Below are 27,698 nucleotides of genomic sequence, written 5' to 3'. Positions count from 1 at the left end.
CTTTGAAGACAAAACTGACATAATTTGACAGTTAAGGTATTGAGATTTAACTATCAAGTACTCCTTAGGTCTGGACAATACGGATAATAAATCCAGGAGAGAGAGTACATTTAAAATGTTAAGCCTTTGTTCTAGTTAGCCCTTCGAACGCATTCTGGTGGAACGCTTTTTTTTTTTAATTGAAGTATGGTTGATTTACAATGTTGTGTTAATTTCGGCTGTACAGCAAAGTGACTCAGTTATACACATACATACCTTCTTTTTTATATTCTTTTCCATTATGGTTTATCATAGGATATTGAATATAGTTCCCTGTGCTATACAATAGGACCTTGTTGTTTATCCGTTCTATATACAATAGTTTGCATCTGCTAATCCCAAACTCCCCATCCATCCCTCCACCTACATTCTCCCCCTTGGTAGCCACAAGTCTGTTCTCTATGTCCATGAGCCTGTTTCTCTGCTATAGATAAGTTTATTTGTGTCATATTTTAGATTCCACATATAGGTGATATCATATGATATTTGTCTTTGTCTGGCTTACTTCACTTAGTATGATAGTCTCTAGGTCCATCCATGTTGCTGCAAATGGCATTATCCATTCTTTTTATGGCTGAGTAATATTCCATTGTATTTATATACCACATCTTCTTTATCCACTCATCTGTTGATGGACATTTAGGTTGTTTCCATATCTTGGCTATTGTGAAGAGTGCTGCTATGAACATTGGGGTGCATGTATCTTTTTGAAGTACAGTTTTTTGGGGGTGTATGCCCAGGGGTGGGATTGCCGGATCCTATGGTAGCTCTAGTTTTAGTTTTCTGAGGAACCTCCATACTGTTTTCCACAGTGGCTGCACCAACTTACATCCCTACCCACGGTGTAGGAGGGTTCCCTTTTCCCCACACTGATGGATCACGTTAAAAACTGGGGACTAAGTAAGTACAGAATTCAGAGTGGAGAGAGGGAAGTCACTGTTAAATTGTCTGCGCATAGACTTCTTCTGGAGCTGGTGGCAGGCCAGGAAGCTGGGCCCTTGCTGCCTGCGGGCGTCTGAGCCCCACAGTATGATTTGGAAGGAAACCTGTCTGCATCACAGCGGTGGCCCTGAGACTCCTGGTTCGTTCCTGGCTTGTGCTGCTGTTCCCCCTCCAAGCTGTCATTCGGAGCTGTGATTGTGGGATTGTCATCAGCAGAGGCGGGCTCCTGGGGAAGCCTGTCGAGAAGCAGCTCTTTCAAAGCCAGTCCTGCCTTTTGTCTTCTGTTTAAACACTAGGGCTGGCAGGATGGGGGAACCAACCCTCTCCACACCCTCCTAAATTTTTGCTGAATGGAATCCAGATTTCCCTAAATAATACTTGAAAAATCACAGCCAGGAGATGAGTTTCGCCTCCTCAATTCAAAACAGAGAGAAGGGCTTCCCTGGCGGCGCAGTGGTTGAGAGTCCGCCTGCCGATGCAGGGGTCACAGGTTCGTGCCCCGGTCCGGGAAGATCCCACATGCCGCGGAGCGGCTGGGCCCGTGAGCCATGGCTGCTGAGCCTGTGCGTCCGGAGCCTGTGCTCCACAACGGGAGAGGCCACAACAGTGAGAGGCCCGCGTACCGCAAAAAAAAAAAAAAAAAAAAAGAGAGAGAGAGAGAGGAGCATCTGAAGAGTCAGAAGCTCCAAGGAAGAAACTCAGTCACCAGCAGCAGCAAAGGCACCGGGGCCCCTAAGGAGCCAAGAATTCGGGGAGGGTCCAGAAGGTGGACAGCAGATGAGCTCGTGCCAGGAAGGTGACTGGCGCCCTGGTTTCCCTCTGACTCATGTCCCCACTCACGCCATCTGTGGATCTCAAGGCCAAGACCCCCAAACTGCAGAGAGCTAAATACTTATACGGCCATCTTACCACGTCCGACTGACTTTTATATGGTAGAGGGGGTCTGAAATCTCACAGATGCTCTAAGACCCTGGCTCCCAGCCATAGCCTTGCTGGTCAGATACCTCCGTATTATTCTTGTTCTTGGAAGCATCGATGATACCATTTCTATCACAGAAGCCTCTTTTTGCCTTAAAGCACTGTCTCTAGGAGATTCCTAAATTGCACACATTCAGGGGTGATGGATGACTCCTGAATTCCTAACTATCCCGGGAGTGATAGATTTCTCAGCTATTTACTCAAAAAGAGAACTCTGATAAATGACCTCCTCTCAGAAGTCTTAGGGGGGTAATAATGGGAGTCACGTGGGTAGAGAGGTATGATGCACAAAATTAATAGAAGAGAAGCAACCTGGGTCAGGAATCACAAGGGGGAACAGTGAGAGCTGGGGGAAAAGGGACAGGCTATGGAACAAACAGTCCTTAACTTAGCAGTATGGCTGCCACATCAGGTCCCAAAAGTCCCTAAAGCTCTTCCCCAAAGGGAGAGCCAGGGACCCTTAGCTATGGTGGTTAGAAGGTCTCAGAAAAGGCAATGACTTCAGATAGATTATTTCTTCCTCCCAGCTAATGCCAGAAATCACTTAAGATTGGGGGTACGATGGCACAACTGTCTGAGTCCCCATTCTCCACTTAATTTCTCCATGGTACAGTGTTTTTTTTTCCTCACGTGCTTATCTCACATGGTGTTTCTGAGAACCAAATAAAATAATATCTAGGAAAACGCCTTATAAACTGCATACAAATATATGGATTTATTGTGCAAAACATCAGCTGCAATGGGTCTTTGTTGCTCTTGTCATCTGGCATCCTCTCTCTGGGGGCAGTGCTCTTATGTGACTTTGTTGGGACCATCAAACACACCTGCTTCCTGACTACAGAGTCACGGATGGCATTTCGTCCCCCTGTACAGAGTGATTGGCCCACGGGGTGGACATGAACCAGACAGAGCCAAACAGAAGCCTTAAGTGGAATTAGGCAAAGGAAAAGCTACGAGCTGCAGGGTTGTGATGGTTAATTTCACGTGGCAACTCGATGGGCCATCAGGTGCCCGGATATTTGGTCAGACTTTATTCTGAATGTGTCTGGGAGGGTGTTTTGGATGAGATGAATGTTTGAATTGGTGGACTGTGTAAAGCAGGTTGCCCTCCCCATGTGGGTGGGCCTCACCCAACCAGCTGGGGGCCTGACTAGAACCAAAAGGCTGACCCTCCTACAGTACGAGGAATGCCTCTTGCTTTGAGCTGGGACATCATTTTTCCCTATCTTCAGACTCATATGAAACATTTCACCTCTTGTTGGGTCTAGAGCGTGCCAGTCTCTGGACTAGAGCTACATTCCTGCCCTCTTGGGACTCCAGCTGTCAACTACAGATCTAGGGACATGTCAGCCTTCATATCACATGAGTTAGTTCCTTATGTTAAATACACACACACACACACACACGCACACACACACAGTCTGTTGGTTCTGTTTCTCTGGGGAACCCTGACTAGTACATGGATCTCTTTTCCTTTTGAGTTATGAGCTGTAGAAATATAGGTTTGGGGCTCACATTGGCTATCTTTCCTGCCATATGCAGAGAGCCTTTAAGTACATCGGTTCTTAAAGCTGTTCACACTGATTGGTGAGACAGTATTTGCCCAAGCACACCCTCCCTCTAGCACCTTCATGCTTCTGTCAGAGTGCCTTGGCACAGACCTAGACCTCAGCATGTCTGGGGAGAAAGTCAGTCACCCCAGTGGCACCTGTGATCCCAGCAGGCACCCGTGACACCCACCTGTGACCTTATTGTTGGCTCTAAGGGAATTCCGTTTTCTCTGCAGGGAGCTGGGGAAATGCTGTCCTGAAGGTTTGCACTGGTGAAATGCACAGCCACAAATATAAAGCAGATTCTGACTCACAGAATAAAAGTTTGGGAGGGAGGCCAGCGAACGGTCCTACCTCCCACCCGCAGTAAGAACCTTCACCACACCCATCCTACCTGGTGATCAGAGAATTTTCCGATGGGCAAATTCTCCCAAGGACCCTGAGCAACCACAGACGCACGTTTCAGAAAGGTCCCGGGCAAGACAGAGGTGAACAGAAGGACCACATTGCGGTTTGCTTTAGGGGTGAGACATAAAGACATTCCCTTCTGCAGGGTCTGGAGCTCTACTGTGAGAAATGGTTCCCTTTGGATCAAGCGTTACTGGCTTCAGAAATAAAAAGGGCTGTTATCATTAAGATTTAATATGCACTTTAGTGCCAGGGACTGTGCTAGAAACTTTGTATACATTATCTCCATACCATTCGTCAGATGCCTCACAGAATCCACGGACACACTTTACATGCAGCGAAGTCACACAAGTTGTCTGGACCACACAGGTTGTAGGCAGCCGAGTGGGCTGTGCCTTGAGGTCTGAGGCCAAATACCCAGCACGTTCTACGGCATCAGCCTCTGGCGTCCACAACCTCCCATTCCTGCCCAGACGTTGCGGAATTGGATATTGCTCTCAGCTGGGTCCCATCCATTTACCTTCAGGGCATCCACCCTCTGTGTTTTAGCAGAAAACAAAAGTGACCCCCCCAGCTGCCCATATCCACAACCCCAATCAAACTACATGTAAGGAAAGAACAGAAAGTGAACAGCAACTAATTTTTATAGACTCAGATGAAGAAGAAGAAGCACGAGGACAAGGACAAAGACAAGGAGAAAAATTGCTGCAGCCTGATTAGGATCTTGGAACAGAAAGGAGATGCACAACAGCTCATATGGTCACATCTAACCAGGAACATGTCCTACGAAACCCCGAACAGAGGGGCAAAGCTCTGCCTTTGCTTACTCTTCCTGGAGCCGGCAGGATGCTTCTCACCCACGCATCTCCAAGAACCTCTGGACAGGCTAGATGGCTCTCCCTGGGGGAGGACCATGCCAGGTATGCCACGCCGGAGATGCTCACCCCAGACATCCACATGAACAGTTCTCCCACCTCCTTCGAGAGCTGCTAAAATGACAGCTTCCAGTGCCAGCTACTCTGATGTCCAACTTAAAATTGCAACCACCCCTCCCATACAGGTGCTTGTGACCTCCTGTACCTGCCCTAAGTTTTTCCCATGGCATTTATCACCTTCTAATCTACTACATACCACATACATGCACATATATACACACACGAAGGTATCTATATGTACTGTATAGACTACCTATATGATACTATGTATACTACATATGTGTGTATATAGTATGTATGTATATATATGTACACACACATTACAGTATGTAGTATGTATATATATATAAATTATATATATACTGTACAATCTTTATTATGGTTTTATATATAAACTCTTTGGTATATTTGTTGCTTATTGTTTACATTTCCTTCTAGAGTGTAAGGTCCATGAAGGCAGGGAGATTTTGGCTAGTTTTTCACTGCCCTATCCCAGCCCTCAATTTGGTGCCTAATCTGGAGTAATCATCCAACAAATATTTGTTGACAGATCAAATTTAGGTTTTAGGTATTTAGCCATATAAGACATTAAATGACACCTCTTAATGTGCATCTCTCCCTTATAAGCTGTCACATATCTTAGTGTCTTCAACATGTTTGATGGGACTTCCCTGGTGGCGCAGTGGTTAAGAATCCGCCTGCCAATGCAGGGGACACGGGTTCAAGCCCTGGTCCGGGAAGATCCCACATGCCGGGGAGCAACTAAACCCGTGCGCCACAACTACTGAGCCTGCGCTCTAGAGCCCGCGAGCCACAACTACTGAGCCCACGTGCCACAACTGCTGAAGCCCAGGTGCCTAGAGCCCATGTTCTGCAACAAGAGAAGCCACCGCAATGAGAAGCCCGCGCACTACAATGAAGAGTAGCCCCCACTCGCCGCAACTAGAGAAAGCCCATGTGCAGCAACGAAGACCCAACACAGCCAAAAATAGATAAATTCAATAATTAATTTTTTTTAAGTTTGATGAATAGTTCCGAGGGAATTAATGAAATATCGACAGCTTCTTGCTATCGTGACTCCTAACGCCACCGATAGGAGGGCTGTTGTAAACATTTAGAAGTTTAAGCTCCTCCCCTCCAGTCAGTCATCCATTCACTAACTCATGCTTCATTCATTCAGCAAATCTTCGCATCCCTGCTACCTGCCAGGGCTGCATAAGGCAAGGTTCATCCACAGCAGTTGCACATAAGTTGGTCTCAAACTGGTGAAACTCTCCATCTCTATCTTTTGAAAATTCATTAGGAAAAGAAAGCTGTGAGGGCTTGAGGAAGGGCAGGATTCAGGGGTAGGTTCCCAGAGAAGCAATAATTATAACCTCCATTGCAGCTAAAACTATGTCAGCATACATTCAAATTACTTTACCAAGCAGGTGGCGAGTTCTCATGTTACTTCACGGAATTAATATTTTCCCCTCAAACAAGAGATAGAAATGAACCTCACATGAGTAAAAAGGCCGTACTGGGCTTCCCTGGTGGCGCAGTGGTTGAGAGTCCGCTTGCCGATGCAGGGGACACAGGTTCGTGCCTCGGTCCGGGAAGATCCCACATGCTGCGGAGCGGCTGGGCCTGTGAGCCATGGCCGCTGAGCCTGTGTGTCCGGAGCCTGTGCTCCGCAACAGGAGAGGCCACAGCAGTGAGAGGCCCACGTACCGCAAAAAATAAATAAATAAATAAATAATAATAATAATTTAAAAAAAAAGCCCATACCCATAATGCTGGTCTTCACAGAGGAAAGAGGTGGGTTGGGGCCGGTGGCATCGCTGATGAGCCCTGTTTTGTGCCACTGCATTTGGTATCTGTTCCTATTTCCCCAATGGGAAACATTAGGATCACAAGAGATACTTGTACCAGCAAAAGGTTCATTTCTGTGTCACGTGGGCCAGGCTGTGGAAGAACCGGGGAAACTGAGAGGGAAGAAAAGCCCCTTTCGGAGCGCAAATAGACGGGAAGCGTTATTGCAACGGAACTAACTTTAAGGGACTTGTTTCATCAAATTACCCTCAACCTCCGCCCAGCTAAAGTCCCGAGAGGAGTGTGCTAAGTCTGGAAGCAGAAGCAGCGAACTCCGACCAAGTTAACAGAAGGGTTATGCGCGTGCGCGGTGTGTGCGGTCTCTGCGGTGTGTGTTTTGTGTCAGTGCGTACCGTGTGTAGAGCGTGTGTTCAGTGTGTGTGAGATCCTGCACGGCGAGGAGGGGGAGGAAAAAGGGGACGATGGCGGGGGCACCAGGACCACCGGCCCCAGGGCAGCCCAGCTCTAGGTGGAGGTTCCGGGTCCAGCCCTGGGCATGGCTGCCAGGCGCACCTGTGGGTGGGCGGGTGTTGGGGTGCCGGCCTTCGCGAGCACAGATGGCCTCGCAGGTGGTGATCAGTGCAACACTTTGCAAAGCAAGCTTCAAAGGAGGCATCAAGCTGAGATGTGGGCGGTCAGCACAAACCAGCCACGGGATGGGAATGTGGACGGCCTCCAACCCGCGCGCACCCCGCCGGTGGGCTGGCGGCTCAGAGCCTCGGAGACCAGGCCCTGCAGTGTCCGTTCACCCTCCTGCATCACTGTCCCACCAGCATCCTACCCCCACCCCCCAGCCCCTCCCCCCGGGCCCCGTCATCTCTGCCCGTCCATCCGTTTCTGGGATCTCGGTGACTTTCTCCTCTTCCCGCAATCCTTAACCTTCTCCTTTCCCTCCCCCCAAACCCACGTGTGTTCAAGTCATGGTGCCCGGTGTCACCTTTCAGCCAAGTGTCCCCCAGCTCCCTCCAAAGGCCCTGCAGTTATAGGACTGTCTGCGGTGCCAGCTGAGGCCTCTCCCTTCCCCAGTGCAGCGTGTCGCCGCGTGTCTGCCGTCGGGGCCACCGTCTGGTTTCTGCCATTAAATGGGAAATGCGGGGGGGAGGAGCTGAGTCTCAAGTGGCCCATGGCCTGCAGCACCTTCTTGCAGGTGCCAAGCCCGTGGTTGCCCTGGGGAATGTGGAGGTGTCTGTTCCTCGTTAGAACTCATTTCAGTTCTGCTAGAAGGGCCAGTCCGCTCCCGGGGGAAGGTGTCTCCGGGGCCTTGTGACCTCACCTCCACGCCGGTGCATCCCAAGAGCCTGGACCAGGGGTGACCCACCTCCCCCCAGGGGCCGGGAGAGGGATGCCCCCATCCGAGGCGGGGGGCCGGCAAGGCTCAGATGCTTCTTTGTCCTGCAAGGAAAAGGGAAACATGCAGACGGAGGGAGAACGCAGGTCCCGGAAAGCTGTGAAACAGGCAGCCTGGTGGGGCTTGGGGGAGCCAGAGAGAGGCCCACCGCCTTCAACAAGCATCATGTAGAGGGACTGAGGGAGGGACGCTGGGAAGGAGGGGCTCTCACAAGCGGGGCGGGAACTGCGGGAACAGTTTTCACTGGAGCGGCTGGAACAGTGAGATGAGCGGCCCTTATGTAAAGTGCATCCCCCCGACCCTCCAAAGGAAGTGCCGCCGAGACCCGGGCGGCCGTCTGGTCTGTGAGGATCCCCCGGGCTGGGGGTCAGAGCCTGAGCCCAGAGGCCCGAGGCTCACGTTCCGCCTCCTGGGGTGCCCTGAGTCGCACTCACTCAGGCATTCATAGAGTGTTCGTGGTGGGTCTCGTTTTGCACAGTACCTCCTGCTTCCCGTCACATCGTCCTGCCCCAGGATCCAAACCCGGGAGGCAAACGATGGACAGAGACGACGGATACAAAGAAACACGAGTGTGCAGATTGCTTTCTAGAGGGGATGGTTCTGCCCGGCTCTGCAGAGGCTTTAGCTCCCACGGGGCAACCAGCAAGTTCCCAAAATGCTGCATTATTCAGTTCCGTGCCCCTTCGTTGAACGGAAGTTGTATCCTGCGCAGGACACCTTCTGAAGTCGCAGTGCCTCTGGGGCTGGGACCAAGGGCATGGGAGGCCTCAAGGTCGGCACTGATTTGCCCCCATGGGCAGGGCGGCAGATGTGTGGATGGCGGCATCCACAGCAGTGCACAGCTGGGGAGAATGGAGCCACTGCCCCAGACACTGCAGCTGGGGGACGCCCCTGGAGCAGAAGCCGTAAGTGAGGTCTGCGGACTTTCTGAGATGCCAGGTTTCCGTGTGTCTGCAAGGCCGGCCCTGGTGCGGCTCCATCCCCTGTCTTGCTCCGTCAGATTGGCTGTGTGTTCCATCAGAAGGGGACCATCTACAAAAGCAGAGTCCCCCAGAAAACACAGCCCCCGAGAACAGACCCTGTGCCCTTCCCTGCACCTCCATCCTCTTAGGATTTGAGGACCAGTGAGCTGAGGGGCCCTTTATGTCTCTAGCTCCCTTACACACTCCCTGACTTGGTTGTCACCTGCGTGCTTTCTCTTCTGATGTCTTCATGCGACTGTTGCTGGTGGGCTGCGAACACACCTGAAACCAGGGCTGACCTGTCCGCTCCCTCGTTGCAGGATTGGGTCCGTGACAACACTGTCCCCCAGCAGATGCCCCAGAAATGCAGCTGACAGGCGAGCTACAACTCGCCCTGCCCACCTCCCCCTTGGAGAGGCCCCTTAGCTGCTCCCCAGGAAAACTGTCACTCTCCAAGCAGTTCTGTTTCTGCAGTGCCTGTGTAAACAGTCTCCCTCACAGGCAGAATCCTCCTCACCAGTCTGCCCTGTCGGCAGCTGGAAGGGGAACGGAAACACAGAACTGATGCTGCCCCACTAGCCCCTGTCCCTGGGTATCCCTGCGCAGAAGGGAGGGGGCACCAGGAACAGGATTAAAGTGAAAGAAGGATGCTCAGCTGAAGGCACAGACTCTCCTGATGTCTCGCACTGAGACCCTGAGGCTGGCCAGGTGTCCCCTCCTGTCCCTCACTCTCCTGCCCTTGCTGTCTGTAACGAGAGGTCACTGCCACCTGGGTGGCTGAGTCCTTCTGAGCTCATCCTGGGATGGGGACAAAGCCAGGAGGGCAAAGTCAAGGGGAGCGGGGAGTCTGACTGCGGGGTATGGAGTCATCATCACAGGTGGGTGGAAAAGGTAGTGGGATGACCTGAACTCTGTCCCTCAAAAGGCATACATTGAATCCACCACCCCTTCCCGGGACCTCAGGGGTGACTATGGCATAGGGCCTTTAAGGAGGTAATTGGGGTGAAAGGAGGCTCTGTGCATGGGTCCTGATCCACTATGACTGGTGTCCTTGTGAGAAGAGGAGATGAGAACACGGACAACACAGAGGGACGACCTGGTGAGGACTCAGTGAGAAGGCGGCCACCTGCGAGCCAAGGAGAGAGGCCTCAGAAGAAACTCAACCTGCTGACACCTTGATGTGGGGCTTCCAGCCTCCAGAGCTGTGAACAGCCCCCCACTGGTGGCAGGAGACTGCCCACACCTAATGCACCCAGGACAGCTTGCTTGGGAAGCAAATAAAACTCTACTTGAACTCTCTAACCTGATGTAACAAAAGAGATTTCCAGGAGGGCCATTTCTGAAGACATTCAGAAATGCTCCTTACGTTTTGTTGTTGTTGTTTTATTTTATTTTATTGACGTATAATTGGTTTACAATGTTGTGTTAGTTTCAGGTGTACAGCAAAGTGATTCAGATATATATATATATTCTTTTTCATATTCTTTTCCATTATGGTTTATTACATGATATTGAGTATAGTTCCCTGCACTATATGGTAGGACCTTGCTGTTTATCCATTCTATAGATAATAGTTTGCATCTGCTAATCTCAAACTCCCAATGCATCCCTCTCCCACCCCCTTCCCCCTTGGCAACCACAAATCTGTTGTCTATGCTGTGAGTCTGTTTCTGTTTCATGGGTAAGTTCATTTATGTCATATTTTAGATTCCACATATAACTGATATCACATGGTATTTGTCTTTCTCTGTCTGACTTACTTCACTTTGTATGATAATCTCTAGGTCCATCCATGTTGCTGCAAATGGCATTACTTCATTCTCTTTTATGGCTGAGTAGTATTCCATTGTGTGTGTGTGTGTGTGTGTGTGTGTGTGTGTGTGTGTGTGTATGCCACATCATCTTTATCCATTCATCTGCTGATGGACTTTTAGGTTGCTTCCATGTCTTGGCTATTGTAAATAGCACTGCTCTGAACATAGGGGTGCATGTATCTTTTTGAATTATAGTTTTGTCCGGATATATGCCCAGGAGTGGGCTTGCTGGATCATATGGTAACTCTGTTTATTGTTTTTTTGAGAAGACTCCATACTGTTCTCCGTAGTGGCTGCACCAATTTACATCCCCACCAGCAGTGCATGAGGGTTCCCTTTCCTCCACACCCTTCCCAGCATTTGTTGTTTGTAGACTTTTTAATGATGGCCACTCTGACCAGTGTGAGGTGGTACCTCATTGTTGTTTTGATTTGCAAGAGATGCTCCTTACATTTACGGTAACTAAATGACCCTGTTTTCCCAAGGCAGGTGCGTCTTACTCCTGGAGCCCTGGGATAATGATTAATAGTGTTTCCTTTCACTCCTTCGTCTGGTTTGGATGAGAAATGATTTGGCAAGTTTATCCTACATGCTTGCGCTCATGCGCACTTGAGTGTCACGTTACTAATAATAAAAATGAATAAATCATCCTGCTCACTTTTTGGGTACCAGCACTCAGTTTCTTTTCAGTGGGTTAAGAAATGCAGCATATGACAATCACAATATTTAAAAATTCTCTTTTTTTTCCACTGGGCCATTCGTTCTGTTATTGCAACTGAGTTTCAAGTAAATCCTCTACAATCAAGAAGACAAAGCCCTCTTTCCTAGAAGATTCTTCAAAGAATCTTTGATAAGAATCAAAGGACAAGAATAGTTTCCTTCAAAGTTTCTGGGGTCTTGTCTTAGGTCATGTAGTATCAGGTCAGAGCTGGAATTTTTGTCTTTACCACACTTCTGGGAGGGTTCAACATGAATTTTTCTTTCATTGCGGGTATGGGTGGGAGGCAGTGTTTTTCCTTTTTTTTAATTCCTGCTCTTTTAAAATGAATTAATTTATTATTTTGGGGTGAGTTGGGTCTTTGTAGCTGTGTGTGGGCTTTCTATAGTTGTGGCGAGCGAGGGCTACTCTTCGTTGTGGTGTACAGGCTTCTCATTGCGGTGGCTTCTCTTGTTGTGAAGCACGGGCTCTAGGCACGCAGGCTTCAGTAGTTGTGGCACGTGGGCTCAGTAGATGTGGCTTGCGGGGCTCTAGAGCACAGGCTCAGTAATTGTGGCTGGCTGGCTCTAGAGCACAGGCTCAGTAGTTGTGGCGCATGAGCTTAGTTGCTCCACAGCCTGTGGGATCTTCCCAGACCAGGGCTCGAACCCGTGTCCCCTGCATTGGCAGGCAGATTCTTAACCACTCCGCCACCAGGGAAGTCCAGTGTTTTTCTTTTTGGTTGTTGGTTGGTTTTTGGTTAAATATTTGAAGATAAATGACAGAGAACCAAAGATAGCAGATCTCACTCTGATAGACTCGCGTGTGGGAAGGACACTTCTCTTCTGTCTCTTCTAGAAAAGAAGGGAAATTCAAGCTTCTTCTAAGCATGAGCCCAGCCATAGAATTTGTCCAGTTTTTTTTTGCTTCTTTTCTTGCCCCTGGTTTTTCTTCTTGATGACATGTAGGCCATGGGCCTGTGTCTTAGTCCATTTGGGCTGCTATAAAAATATACCATAGACTGCATGGCTTATAAACAGCAGACATTTATTTCTCACAGTTCTGGAGGCTGGAAGTCCAAGATCAAGCCACCAACAGATTTAGTGTCTGGTGAGAGCTCTCTTCCTGGTTCATGGACCTTCTCGCCATGTCGTCACATGGCAGGGGGGCAAAGGGGCTTTCTTGGGCTTCTTGGATAAGGGCACTGACTCCATTTATAAGGTTTTGCCCTCACAACCTAGTCATTTCCCAAAGGCCCCACCTCTAAATAACCCTCACATTGGCTATTAGGTTTTCAACATATGAGTGTTGGAGGAACATGAACATTCAGTCTATAGCAGCCTGTGTACAGATTCCTGTTGAGAAGTTGAAAACCATTAAAAGCTGCTGTCCTGCCATTTTTTTTCTCTGCTGTTTCAAGTCGCAGAGGGAGGAATAAGGTCAGGTTTACATCAACTCTGAATGGAAGAAGCAGCCTTGCTTGAGTAAAGGACTACAGACTGGAAGGCAGGCCCAGGATGGGATGCTCCTCTGCTATATAAGGCAGTGAAGCCAGCAGAGAACAAGAGATGTGTCGCCTTGGTGATGAATGGCCCAAGAACACTCAGACTTGTAGCCAGCTGGTGTGAGAGATGGGCTTGGACGAGAGTGGTTCAGAATTACTGGAAGGAAAGCAGTTTTCAGAATGAGGAACATAATGTTCTAGTGAAGTATTTGATGCCTGTGAACTGAGCTAGAAATTGAACAACAAGGCTGTCCATAAATGGGTAGGAAATCTTCAAGAGCAACAAATATGGGGCGGGGGGTGGGGGAGGAAGGTTGGAGATAATGTGATCACGTCAACAGAAGGAAGTGAGTCCAAGTCACTGCAACAAGATATAGTCTGTGCAATTTTTAATCGTTTTATTGGATTGTAGTTCAACCCTGCTTTAACTACTGCAAGTGTACAACCCAATAATTTTTAGTAAATTTGCAGAGACGAACCATCACTACCACAATTCCACTGGAGAACATTTCCATTGTCCCTCAAAACTTCCCATGAAGTCAATCAATGCTCCCTTCCCAATAACCACCCATCGGCACTCAGGCTCTATAAATTTACATTTAATAAGGAGTATTCACTTGCTTATTAATATTAATTTTCACCGCCTGGCTTCTTTCAATTAGCATAACATTTTGAGGTCCACTCATGTTGTAGCAGGTACCGGTAGTTCATTCCTTTTTATTGCTTAATAGTATTTCATCGTGTGACTCTACCAAATTCTGAATTGACCAGTTGACAGACATTTGGGTTGTTTCCAGCTTGGGGCTGTGATGAATAAAGCTGCTATAAACATTCATGCATATAAGTCTTTGTGAAGACATAAGCTTTCATTTCTTTCAAGTAAATTCCTAGGAGTCTCATGGGAATTTTAATGGGTACGAAGTGGTTTTGATTTCATTTCCCTAAAGATTAATGATGTTCAGCATCCTTTCCATGTGCTTCTTAGCCATTCACGTGTCTTCTCTGGACAAATGTCTACTCAAGTCTTTTGCCCATTTTTGACTTGGGTTCTTTGTGGTTATGACTGAATTGTAAGTGTTCTTTATATATTCTGCAGACCAGTCCTTCATTAGAGTTTGATCTGCAAATATTTTCTCACAGTCTGTGACTTAACTTTTGTAACGATGTGCTTTGAAGTACAAAAGTTATCAAATGTAAGAACTTAAATTTTAAAACTTAAATATAGAAAGAGCTGTGAGCCGTTACTAATCTCTGGTGTCTCACTGCCTTGCGTTCCGTTTCTTAGCTTTCTTTTTCTCTCTCTCTCTTTTTTTTTTTTTTTAACCAAAGTAAGCAATTCCCTCTATTAAATTCCTTCTGGTTAAGAACTACAAGTGGTTTCTGTTTCCCTGGTTGGACCCTGACTGATACACCTAAAAGTCCTGAAGTTTTATTTGCTCCTGATAATGGCTCTTTCTTTTTTTTTTTTTTGCTGTACGCGGGCCTCTCACTGCTGTGGCCTCTCCCGTTGCGGAGCACAGGCTCCGGACACACAGGCTCCGCGGCCATGGCTCGCGGGCCCAGCCGCTCCGCGGCATGTGGGATCTTCCGGGATCGGGACACGAACCCGTGTCCCCTGCATCGGCAGGCGGACTCTCAACCACTGCGCCACCAGGGAAGCCCATGGCTCTTTCTTCATGAGGTCCTTCTGTCAGGAATGATCTCTCCAATTCCTTAGCCCCACCCCTGACACACAGCCTTGACCAAGCAAACTTTTATTCATTATTGAGATCCCAGAGCCAAGGTCCCTTCCCTCAGGTGTATTCCCTCACCCCCATTCTAGGTCACATTTCCTTCTCTTCCAGAAACGTCAACTCCAGGAGAGAAGGACTCTTTCCTCTTTTCATTATTTTCCCCACCACTTGGCACAGTTCAATAAATCGGTTTGAATGCTTGAATATGGCAGAAATTCATGGGTCTTTGAACCTGACATATTTTAAGAGGATCAGAGTGAAGGTGAGAGCTGTTGAAAGGAAGAGAGCTGAATAGATTGACTTAATGAAGTAAAAGGAATGCTCTCCAGGGGCCAGGAGCTGTTCTCATGTTGATTGATGAACAGACCCTGGAAAGCTCAGATGACAGATGTTTTGAAGGACCTGGGACTCTAGGCATCAGGGAAAGAGAGAAGCTACTTGGAAGCCTGAATGGGACCCCTAGTTATGTTGATAAGAACAGAATGAGACATGAGTGACGGTGCCCCTGTGGCAGGAATCTCGGGACTGGAACCAGGATGTCTGATATGAACTTTCAAGTTTTTCCACTTTCTGTTTGGAACATGCGTCTGTTATGGACTGAATGTATGTGTTGCCACCAAATTCCTGTGCTGAAGCTCCACCCCTAGAGTGGCTATATTTGGGAAGTAATTAAGGTTAAATGAGGTCATGGTGGGTGGGGCTCTGATCGTATAAGATCAGTGTCCTTATAAGAAGAAAGAGCAGAGCTTTCTCTCCCTCCCCCTCCCCTGCCCCCCACCCCATATGCACACCCTGAGAAAAGGCTGTGTGAGGATAGCAGGAATGTGGCCAGCTACAAGCCAAAATGAGTGGTCTTGCCAGCAATTCAACCAGCCAGAACCTTGATCTTGGACTTCTAGCCTCCAGAACTGTGAGAAAATAAATGTCTGTTGCCTAAGCCACCCAGTTCATGGTATTTTATGGCAGCCCTTGATTCAATCGATGGCTTGATTCAATGAAGGAGGGAGTTTGTCTCTTTGCTTGAGTGACAAAGTGAGGAGAAAAAAGAGCATCCTGAAGAATAATGATGACAGTGGCTTAGCTCACAGAGCGCTTAATAAGCCCGGGTCCTGGGCTAAGGGCCTTACATGTATCAACCTGGTTAAGTCTTGCAACAACCCCAAGAGATGGGATTAGGAGCCAAGGCACAGACTAATTGTCACACAGTTAATCCACAGTGGAGCTAGTGATGCCAAATCCAGGCTCTGTACCCTGACACCGAATGAAATCTCAGAGACAGAGTTTTGGGTGAAGTAGAACAGAACAGCTTTATTGCTTTGCCAGGCCACAGTGGGCTAATGCCCTCAAAACTGTGTGTCCTGCCCTGGAGGGGGTCATGGGGAGTTTTATAGGAATGGTTCAAAGAGGGCGGTCAGCTCGCAGACATTCTTCTTATTGGTTGGTGGTGAGGTAATCAGGAGTCAGCATCATCAGCCTTCTGGTTCCAACTGGTCTGGGGTCTGTGTGCTTGTGGGCAGCAGACAGTTAACTTCTCCCGCCTGGTGGTGGCTTCAGAATCTGCAAAGCAGCTCAAAGATATTGTTATGTATCAACATATCCCTTGAGGGGCACCAGGACCCTGCCCCAAGGCTGCACTGTTGTTTCTTAGCTGCTGCTCCCTTGTCTCTGCATCCCCTCCCTTCCCTGATTAGCAACTGTTGGAACTCAGGGAAGGTCATGGAGGCTGAGTGGAGGCCATTTCCCATAATCAAGAAACAGGGGACACAGAAAGGCTTTTGTGCCCAGGAGCCCCACAGGGTCCTGCTCGGTTTCACTAGGGGTCCACACGCAGGCATGCCCTGCATTGCAATGACTCTCAGAAGTGTGGACCAGAAGGGGGCAGGTCAGAGGACAGAGGAGAAACGAGGAGCAGGAAAGCTCCTCGAAAGCAAGGTCACCTTGGGAACTTGAGGTGACCAGTGACCCGGCCCATTCTAATTCCGATCCTGCTGTTTGCTGAGACGGGTTTGGGATGAGTAGACAAGAAAGTGTCCGCTTCTTCGGGGGGTACTGAAAGGTGGCTCTGCCTGTCCCTTCTGCTCATCCTGCATCCATCCATCTCTGGCAGCAGCTGTGGAAGTAACTGAAGACCAACCAAATGAGAACAAGCAAGGGCTCTTCATTCAGAGGTTGCTTTAGCACAGGAGTCGACTGCCACCCCTTGGGCTCAGCAGAGACTCAAAGGCAGGCAGGGGAGCAGGACAGCTTCATGGTGGGAGGAGGAGCCCCAGGGTGCTCTGATGGAGGCTGTGGGCGCCAGGGAGCTGGAAGCGGGGGCACTGTGTGATCAGTTAAGGGTGCATATTGGGATTTCTTTGTCTTCCTGCAAGTCTGACTTATGGATAGTAGGCTGGCTTCCTGGGCTGGCCACTGTAGGTAACGGGTTTGTCTCCTGGGCTGGCTGCTGAAGATTTGGTCAGCGTTCTAATTTTTTGTTTTTCTGGCCATGCCGCTTGGCATGCAGGATCTTAGTTCCCTGACCAGGGGTCGAATCCATGCCCCCTGCAGTGGACCTGCAGAGTCCTAACCACTGGACTGCCAGGGAAGTCCCCCAGTGTGCTAATTTTATATACGGTCTTGCTGTTGTCCACTTGTATATTCAATCTCTCGAAGCTAAAGGAAAAGATTTATCACTGGAGACATTGATTTCCTCCAGCATCTTTTGCCTTGGGTGGGGAAGCACTCTTTAAATCAGTAGTTTGCAGCCAAGACTGCACATGAGGACCACTTGGGAGATGAAAGGAAACACCAATTCCCAGGGCCTACCCCAGGCTGCCTAAGTCAAAATCTCTGAATGTGGCTCATGCTTCAGTAGGTTCTAAAACCTGTTCAGAGGATTCAGTTACTGCCAAGAACAAGAACCACAGCTCTGAAGGTCAAACATGGCAGGAAAGGCTCCCTCAAATGTTAATGTGCAAACAAACCACTTGGGGATTTTGTTTAAAGTGTGGACTCCGATGAAAGATGTGAACTTTGTTTCTGCCTGTCTAACAAACTCCCAGGTAGGCTGAGGTGTAGGTCCTCTGGCCACACTTTACATACAAAGAACCAGCATTCAGCTCAGAAAATGAATAATTAAAGGGCAGTTATGGATGGATCTTTCCACTCACTGGGAAAGTCTACCTGGAGCTGCTGTAACCACTGAGATGTAGAAAAATCAGCAGTGAGGCATCTAGAGCTTTGAGTTTTGTCTCTTGGGAAATAAAAAAACAAAACAAAAAATAACCCATGTGTATTCTTGGGTGTGCAGCATAAACTTTCCAAGCCTCAGCTTCCTAATATACTATATAAGTGGTTTGTACTAGATAATCGTCTTTTTTTCAATTGAAGTAGAGTTGATTTACAATGTTGTGTTAGTTTCGGGTGTACAGCAAAGTGATTCAGTTATATATACACATGTATCTTTTTTTTTTCAGATTCTTTTCCCTTATAGGTTATTACAAAGTATTGAGTATCATTCCCTAGATAATCTTTATAGAATAAAAATCGTGGTAATTAATATTTTAATGCTTGCTGTGTGCATAAAATATGCTAGCATTTTACTATGAGAAGCATATCAGATAATATACGTAACCTTGTTAGGATTGCCAGATTAAATACAGGACATCCAGTTCAATATCGGATTAGCAACAAATAAATGATTAGTTTAATTATGCCCCGTGCAATATTTGGAGTATTCATAGCTTATCTGAAGTACAAACTTAACAGGGCATCCTGTATTTTTATCTATTAAATCTAGCAACCTGAAAAGGTCTTAGACCCATTTCACAGATGAGACCAGGTAGTCAGTGGAGGAGTTGGTACTTGAAGACACAGAGTCCCCCTCTTAAGCCCAGACTCTTAGCTGCTGGCTCACCCCACTGGGATGATATTACTAGTTGAGGCTTAGTCACACCACCACGGGACAGGAGACATTAGGCAGCAGATGAAAACAGGAACATCATTACCTGCTTGAAGGCATTGGCACAGAGGTTGACTTTGTTCATGACTTTGTTCATCAGCCTTTCCTTGTTTGTAACAGGTCAACCTCACTGCCCGGCTTTCTCACAGCAATGATCAGGATGGGACCCGATGGAGGAAACTTCTTCTGTCTAAGTTGGGGTCTGGGTATCGCTCCACCTCTCTTTAATCCTCCATCTGCCATTTCAGAAATGGGGCCCTACTTCTCCTGGATTTTGTTGCACGCTGAGTACAATATGAGCCTCTCAGTTGGGGGAATTTTTACTTAAGATCTTGGAATGCACAGTTTTCCCTTGAATTGACTTCCTTTAGGAGATGTGTGTCTTCTGTTGTATAAAGGCAACACCAGGATTCTGACTTGTCTTTGTGATCCCGTATCGGACATCCTTTCCTACTCACATTCAGTGTCCCATCCCTCACCCGAAAATGAACCCAAACTGCACCCTCACTTGCCAAAATCATTGCCCGTAGGACCTCTGCCTCCTCTTCCCTCTCTGCTACACCTTGCTTCTCCCCTGGGTTCCAGCAGAGACCTCACCCCGATGCTCAGGTCTCCCATTCCTTCCTGCTAAAATTAAGAGGGCTGGGACTCATGGTCTGGATGCAGGAAGGTTCCAAACCTTTTCAGAAAAGTTTCTCTCTTCTGTGACCTTGCTCTGGCTGTTCCCCCACAATGAACCCTGGGCTAGAATGCCCTCTCCACTTCTTCATTTGTTAGAGGAGGCTCTGAGGGAATGTGGATGGCTTTAGGGGTTGTCTTTCTGGTCATCTCAACAAGCCATTCTCCAGCCATCCCCAAGTCTGGAAGAATATCATCCACCAGCCTTGGAGTAAGAGCCCAGGGTCTTGACAACATGGCGGCCTGATCTGACCTCGCTTCCACCTCCAACTAATGTGCTCTTGCCTTAGCCCTTGTGTGGGGGGCTTCGCACATTTATGAATGTGCTTTGTAAACTCTGAAACACCCTTAAATCTAAGTTCTGTTCACTGGATCTCCATCTTACTTAGCCAAGGCAGCCATTGCCAGGCCCCTGCAGTACATCTCAGGGTCACTGAAAGCCAGGTTTGGTTAGAACTTAGTAGTCAGGTCGGGACCTGGGACACCACCCTGCCACCTGCCAACAGGTGGATAAGAGACCCGCCTCTCACCTCGCCCACGTCCCAACAGCACTGAGTAATTTTACCTACGTTATCACTTAATAATGAAAGAAAAACTCCCCAAGAGAAAATCTTCTGCTTCCAGAATTATTCGGCCAAGACTGGGACCCAGTTTTCTAGACAGGATACAAACTATCACTTGTGAAGTTAGTTGGGACATCTGTAGACAGTGGATTTTAGAAGTGGCCTATAGCATTGTCAAAAAGAAATCCTCAGCCCTTCAAATTAATTAGTCACCTATTTGTAATGGAAAGCACCTGCTCTCCATTACATACTAAGTGAGCAGGAAGCAGAGGTTTACCACAGTGGATTAAGGTTAATGGTGGGAAAAAGGCAAAACCTGTATCCAGATTTGTCACTGAGGGAGGAAGGGAGACCAGAACAGCCACAAGCCCAGTAGTGATGGCATTACAGGTAAATCACTGAGAAGGGGACCCTGGGGGAAGGCAAAAATTATGAGGAAATCCAGTCAGAGGATGGGTGTCCCAGCTGGGGAGTGGAGAAGGGTTTAAATAAATTCCAACAGGCAAATCAATGGTCCATGTCAGGAATCTGGGACTGGATTTGGGGCTCAGAGACAATGTGGAGCCCCAGTCTTGGAGTCATAAAGACATCCCTGACCACGTGAAACCAGAAGGTGCAAACCTACTAAAATGAGATTAACACCTACTTGACACCCAATAGCTATTTTTAAAAGGCTGAGCCCCCAAATAATGATTTCACCGGATACAGAAAGTGTGTTTTCCTATCATTCGGCAAAGGAGTTTTCCTTTTCATCAGAGGACTGTTCTTCAAAGTGAATCACGTTCATTTTCTCTTCCAAGTTCATGTGTGTAAGAATGTATGCAAGTCATGGCTGTTGATACTTGGACTTCATTAGCAGCAGAAATACTTTTCAAATAGTTGAAGGACAACAGTTTTTTTTATTATTGTCACCAGATGCTTCTAAAAGGAAATCAACATCATGGATTGTAATCGTAGCTCCACTTTTCTCCTCCTTTTCTGGAATCAAAGAAAAACTTTTGGGAGTTCATCCTGTCAAAGTTGAAATGGCTGATGCTATTCTGAAGCTGTTCCAAATTCAATTTAAAGGTAAACGTTAAACATAAAATTATTTGGTTTTGAGGTGGTAATATAAATTTTGGTAGAGCAGAGTCACATTGTAAAGGCAATTTTACTAAATTAAGAAAACTGTGACAGCTTCTATTTTGACTGGTAAAATATTGCAACTTATTTGGGTGTACGGCCAGTACGGGGGGCAGGGTGTAGGGGAGAGAGGGGGGTGGGGAAAGAATAACTGAACTACAGTATTTTCTGAGAAAAATCTGACTTTGGATATAATAAAAATACTTTAGCACGGCAGCGCGTGCTTTCTCTTTTTGAAGCTGCCGTCAGATGGCAGAAATGTGTGAGCCTTTGAAGTACTTCAATATAAACAACCTAAGCAATGGAATTAAACTCGTTTTTTTAGTACTAAATGAATCCTCTAAATTTTGACTTCATGTTTTTCAAACTCAGGTGGAATCCTTTTTATTCAAAAAATGTCAATACCTGATATGACAAGAGTAACTTTAGATTTTACACCTTTTAGTGAATTGTAATTATTCAGGAAGGAGGCACTGAAATGCACCCCTTCAAAAGCAAGGAGGCTGATAAATTAAATGAAAAAATCCCAAATAGTCTGAAAATTTTAATTGGAAATTTCATAATTGCGTTTTGGAATATCTCAACCTTTTAATTTGATAAATTACATTCTGTAGTGGAATAGAATAAAATGGAGAAGGTCAATGATTTTTAGCATCCAAATTTGACAATATTCTAAACAATTCTGTATGGTTTGGTCCTATAAACATTATTTTTGAGAAAATCTAGTATAAATAGAGGCAATAAAAAGCACCTGTGAAAATATTTGATATTTTTGCTGAGTTAAAAAATAAATAGGACTGAGAATATCCTCCACTTAGCAGAATTTGTTCTGTGATCACTAGGGCCTCAGGGAAGAAGAAGTAGCATCCATGTTCCAAGAATAATTACTCTGCCTATGTTCATTTTTAATATTTATTGAAACAATATAAAGAGTTTTATTCCATTTCAACGTATATTGATATATCATTTAAAATTTTGAAAATAATTTTGGTTTTAAAAATGGTTTTACATTTTAGCTAATTTATATATCTACCTATATTTACCTATATAGTAAAGGCAACTTGTCAGACACTTAACGTAAATTCCAGGATCACCCTATGTATAGGCCTTTATACTTTCTCCAAGATAATGTTTAACATCCAGGCTTCTCAGAGGAGAAAGCACGTACTCCTTGAGTTTACCCCTGACAGCAGGAACTGTAGAGCACAGGGAGATGGCAGAGAGCATGCAGAGACAGCGCAGAGAGTCACGGCCACCCTGGATGAAGGATCTGACATTTAGTTTCTACAACCCTGGTTTCTGGCAATAAATTCATTGCTCGGGTCTACAGACAATTGAGAGAGGAAAATCCTTGAAGAAACACCCTGCAGAGCGGCCCTGTGCGTTTTCTTGAATAGGAGGGACCGTCCTATTGGACATATTGGACCGTCCCATCAGCACTGTTGCCTGAGAGCTCCAAAAAGGCTCCTCCTCCCAAGTTCTTGAGAAGCTCCAGGCCTCTCCAGTTCCTCGTGGTCTAGAGTGAGGGGAGGAATAAGTCATCTTGTATACAAGTCATAGCTTTGTTCTCCGCTCAGAGCCATATATTGGGAACAATAACTAATATCTTACAATTCAAAGCCCATTCAGGTTAAATGAAGCTGCTCAGTCTCAAATACATGAAAATTAAACTGTTTGAGTTGGATGTGCTAGAACACTTAAGTGGATGATTATCAATAATCATACTCCCAGGACGATTGATTAGACTGCTTGGTGATGAATTTTGTAAGTTACTCATTCTTGTAATCTACCAAGAAGCAATTTTATTCAAACCGAGTCAGTAAAATCAGTAAATAAATTAACAAGGAGAAGCTGATTAAGGCATTCCCTTAGACATCTTCGGCATGTGTGTGAAGTTCCCATCACATGGAAAAGACTATTTTAATCTGAAAAGTGGAGAGTGCATTACTTTTAAGTCCTGCAGATCCCCCTGCAGCCCACTGGGTCTCTACCTGACTAATTTTACTCACTGGAATGACAGCTCTTCCTACAGTGGGCATGGTGTTGAAAACACAAGACTCATATTAATGAACCCCGGTGAATGTGCTGCAGGCACTTGCTAGAGAATTCAAATCTGAGTAGGTGGAAATCCATGCCTGCCAAAGCTCACTTGAGACATCTGATATCTGAGAAAGGCCATCTAATGCCCAAGTTCACTAACAGTCTAATAGGGTTTTTTATGTCCTTTTGCTACAGGAAGCCAGAACGTTAGATTGCAACGATCACAGACTATTATAACCTAGTCAAAGCAATTTCGCAGGCAACTAAGATAAATTCTTGGTGTGCCTTCTTCCACTTGAACAAGATGTATGCATGTTTTCTAAAACTGTATTTAAATGCATTGTCTATTCTCTTACCCAGGATTCTCTGACTCATCCCCATTTGAATTCAATAACGGGAAAAAGCTTGATAAATAAACCAGAATGTTTGCCTTCAGAAAGTAGCAGAAATATAAATCAATGCCTTTCTCTTTTGCCTTGGTAACAAGGAAGCTAAGAAGATTACAGTCAATTAAAAGAAGGCAAAAAAGTTCTTACAGGACAATAAGAGAATTATTATAATTTTTAAATGTTTTGTATTCTACACTGTGCTTAATTTTTAAGATGTCTCAAAACTGTTTCAATACCAGATGGAGTATAAATTCTAGTGAAGATACAAGAAACAAACAGGATAATGGGCAAAATAAAAGTTTTGCAAGCTTGTTCTGGTTGTTATATTTTGGTATCAAAGGCTTGAGGGATTAGAGGAAATGTTTGCCTTCTCAAATCTTTTCTGGTCCAATTTTCTTCAATGGATATATTTATCTATGTGTCTACCTGAAATAAAGATAGGCTTTTGGAATTGAATATTAATTCTTGAAGATACAGTTCTCTTTTTTTAACATCTTTATTAGAGTATAATTGCTTTACAATGGTATGTCAGTTTCTGCTTTATAACAAAGTGAATCAGTTATACATATACATATGTTCCCATATCTCTTCCCTCTTGCATCTCCCTTCCTCCCACCCTCCCTATCCCACCCCTCTAGGTGGTCACAAAGCACCAAGCTGATCTCCCTGTGCTATGCGGCTGCTTCCCACTAGCTATCTATTTTACATTTGGTAGTGTATATATGTCCAAGCCACTCTCTCGCTTTGTCACAGCTTACCCTTCCCCCTCCCCATATCCTCAAGTCCATTCTCTAGTAGGTCTGCATCTTTATTCCCATCTTGCCCCTAAGTTCTTCTGACCATTTTCTTTCTTTTTTTTTTTCAGATTCCATATATATGTGTTAGCATACGGTATTTGTTTTTGTCTTTCTGACTTACTTCACTCTGTATGACAGTCTCTAGGTCCATCCACCTCACTACAAATACCTCAGTTTCATTCCTTTTTATGGCTGAGTAATATTCCATTGTATATATGTGCCACATCTTCTTTACCCATTCATCTGTTGATGGACACTTAGGTTGCTTCCATGTCCTGGCTATTGTAAGTAGAGCTGCAATGAACATTTTGGTACATGACTCTTTTTGAATTATGGTTTTCTTAGGGTATATGCCCAGTAGTGGGATTGCTGGGTCGTATGGTAATTCTATTTTTAGTTTTTTAAGGAACATCCATACTGTTCTCCATAGTGGCTGTATCAATTTACATTCCCACCAGCAGTGCAAGAGGGTTCCCTTTCCTCCACACCCTCTCCAGCATTTATTGTTTGTAGATTTTTTGATGATGGCCATTCTGACTGGTGTGAGATGATATCTCATTGTAGTTTTTTTTTAAACATCTTTATTGAAGTATAATTGCTTTACAATGGTGTGTTAGTTTCCGCTTTATAACAAAGTGAATCAGTTATACATATACATATGTTCCCATATCTCTTCCCTCTTGCGTCTCCCTCCCTCCCATCCTCCCTATCCCACCCCTCTAGGTGGTCACAAAGCACCAAGCTGATCTCCCTGTGCTATGCGGCTGCTTCCCACTAGCTATCTATTTTACGTTTGGTAGTGTATATATGTCCATGCCACTCTCTCACTTTGTCACAGCTTACCCTTCCCCCTCCCCATATCCTCAAGTCCATTCGACACAGACCTCATTGTAGTTTTGATTTGCATTTCTCTAATGATTAATGATGTTGAGCATTCTTTCATGTGTTTGTTGTCAATCTGTATATCTTCTTTGGAGAAATGTCTATTTAGGTCTTCTGCCCAATTTTGGATTGGGTTGTTTGTTTTTTTGATATTGAGCTGCATGAGTTGCTTGTATGTTTTGGAGATTAATCCTTTGTCAGTTGCTTCATTTGCAAATATTTTCTCCCATTCTGAGCGTTGTCTCTTCGTCTTGTTTATGGTTTCCTTTGCTGTGCAAAAGCTTTGAAGTTTCATTAGGTCCCATTTATTTATTTTTGTTTTTATTTCCATTTCTCTAGGAGGTGGGTCAAAACGGATCTTTCTGTGATTTATGTCATAGAGTGTTCTCCTATGTTTTCCTCTAAGAGTTTGATAGTTTCTGGCCTTACATTTAGGTCTTTAATCCATTTTGAGCTTATTTTTGTGTATGGTGTTAGGGAGTGATCTAATCTCATACTTTTACATGTCCCTGTCCAGTTTTCCCAGCACCACTTATTGAAGAGACTGTCTTTTCTCCACTATATATTCTTGCCTCCTTTATCAAAGATAAGTTGACCATATGTGCATGGGTTTATCTCTGGGCTTTCTATCCTGTACCATTGATCTATATTTCTGTTTTTGTGCCAGTACCATACTGTCTTGATTACTGTAGCTTTGTAGTATAGTCTGAAGTCAGGGAGCCTGATTCCTCCAGCTCCGTTTTTCTTTTTTAAGATATATTTCAAAAGTTATGTCCTCCATAAAATATTCCAGATTCATCCCACAGTGATTCTTTTGGCTTGGGGCATTGTGCAGTAGATTTTGTGTATATTTCAAATTATGTCACTTAACTTTAATCTGTATTTTATTCTCTATATACTATCTGAGAGTAGAAATTATATCCTATTTTTTTTAATTGTATATATGTGAGGGGTTCATCTGTATCCATTGTGAAAGAATTAACACAGTCAAGTTAATTCACACATCCATCACCTCACAGTTACCTCTCTGTGTGTGTGAGAACACCTAGGATCTACTCTCTTAGCATATTTCAAGAAAAAAGACAGTATTTTTACCTATAGTGTCCATGCTATACATTAGATCCCCAGAAGTATTCATCTTGCATAACTGCAACTTTGTACTCCTTGACTAACATCTCCCTCATCAACCCCTCCCGCAGCCCCTGGCAACCACCACTCTAATCTCTGCTTCTATGACTTTGACTGTTTTAGATTCCACCACATCTAAGTGAGATGATTCAGCATTTGTCTTTCTGTGTCTGGCTTATTTCACTTAGTATAATGTCCTCTAGGTCCATCTATCTTATTGCAAATGGCAGGATTTCCTTCTTTTTAAGGCTGGATAATATTCTACTGTGTGGATATACCACATTTTCCTTAACCATTCATCCATTGATGGACATTTAGGTTGTTTTCATATCTTGGCTATTGTGATAATGCTGAATAAACACAGAAATGCAGATAAGTCTTTGAGATCCTGATTTTGTTTCTTTTGGATAAATACCTAGAAGTGGGATTGCTGAATCATACGGTAGTTGTATTTTTAATATTTTGAGAAATCTCCATACTGGTAATGGCCTTACCAATTTGCATTCCCACCAACCGTGTACCACTTCTCAACAGTGTATCACTTCTTGCTACATCCTTGCCAACACTTACCTTTTGTTTTTTTAAATAATAGCCATCCTAACAAGTGTAAGGTGATATCTGTTGTGGTCCGATTTGCATTTCCCTGATGATTTATACTTTAGGCTTCTGCTCTGGCATCTCCTAAAGGACCTAGTGAAGACTGGATAGGGCAGTAGTAGATGCTTAGAAAGGCTTACTGTACACCAGTGATGGCAGTGCAACATTTCCTCTAGTAAGAACTGTCTATTCGGCTTAGCCTAAGTCAGACTTAGGGGTTTAAAACTCTCTAAACCACACCATGGGGTTTTCTGGATGTACCCTGGGTTGACCAGTTATACATAAGCAGACCTAGATGTTAAGAGTCAGATTGTGCTTATGAGTTGGCACATGGAACTATTCACTTCCTGTGCCCAGGACTGAGACTTACCTTGGTACTGGGGTACCAGGAAACAATGAAATATGGAGAAGAGAAGACCCCCAAAGCCCAGTTGACCCCCAACGCCCACTTTCTCTCTTCTCCCTCTTGTCAGAAGCCGAAGTAGGAAGGGGGGAGTTTGGAAGTCAAGCGGATGGAGCAGCAGCGACTGGGAAGGGAGGCAGGAAGAAGCTTCCTCACCAGTGCTGAGCCATCTGTCTTGGAACCGGAGAGGGGCACCCCGCTGGGAGCTCTGGAGCCTTGGATCCTCGGCAACAGGATCCTGGGCAAACAGCGGCTACATCCAGGCTCAGGCCAAGGACAGCACCAGCTGCACCTATTTTTAGGTTGGGAATAAAATAACTGAAGCATGAAGGGCTGGCCCTACTTAGAGTTCCACTGAAGGACCCCCTACTCGATTCCTAAGGGGGTTTGCAGTGGAG

Source organism: Mesoplodon mirus (genome assembly GCF_964341445.2).
Source record: "Mesoplodon mirus genome assembly, chromosome: 9".
Classification (NCBI taxonomy): domain Eukaryota; kingdom Metazoa; phylum Chordata; class Mammalia; order Artiodactyla; family Ziphiidae; genus Mesoplodon; species Mesoplodon mirus.
Note: the sequence above shows the minus strand (reverse complement) of the source record.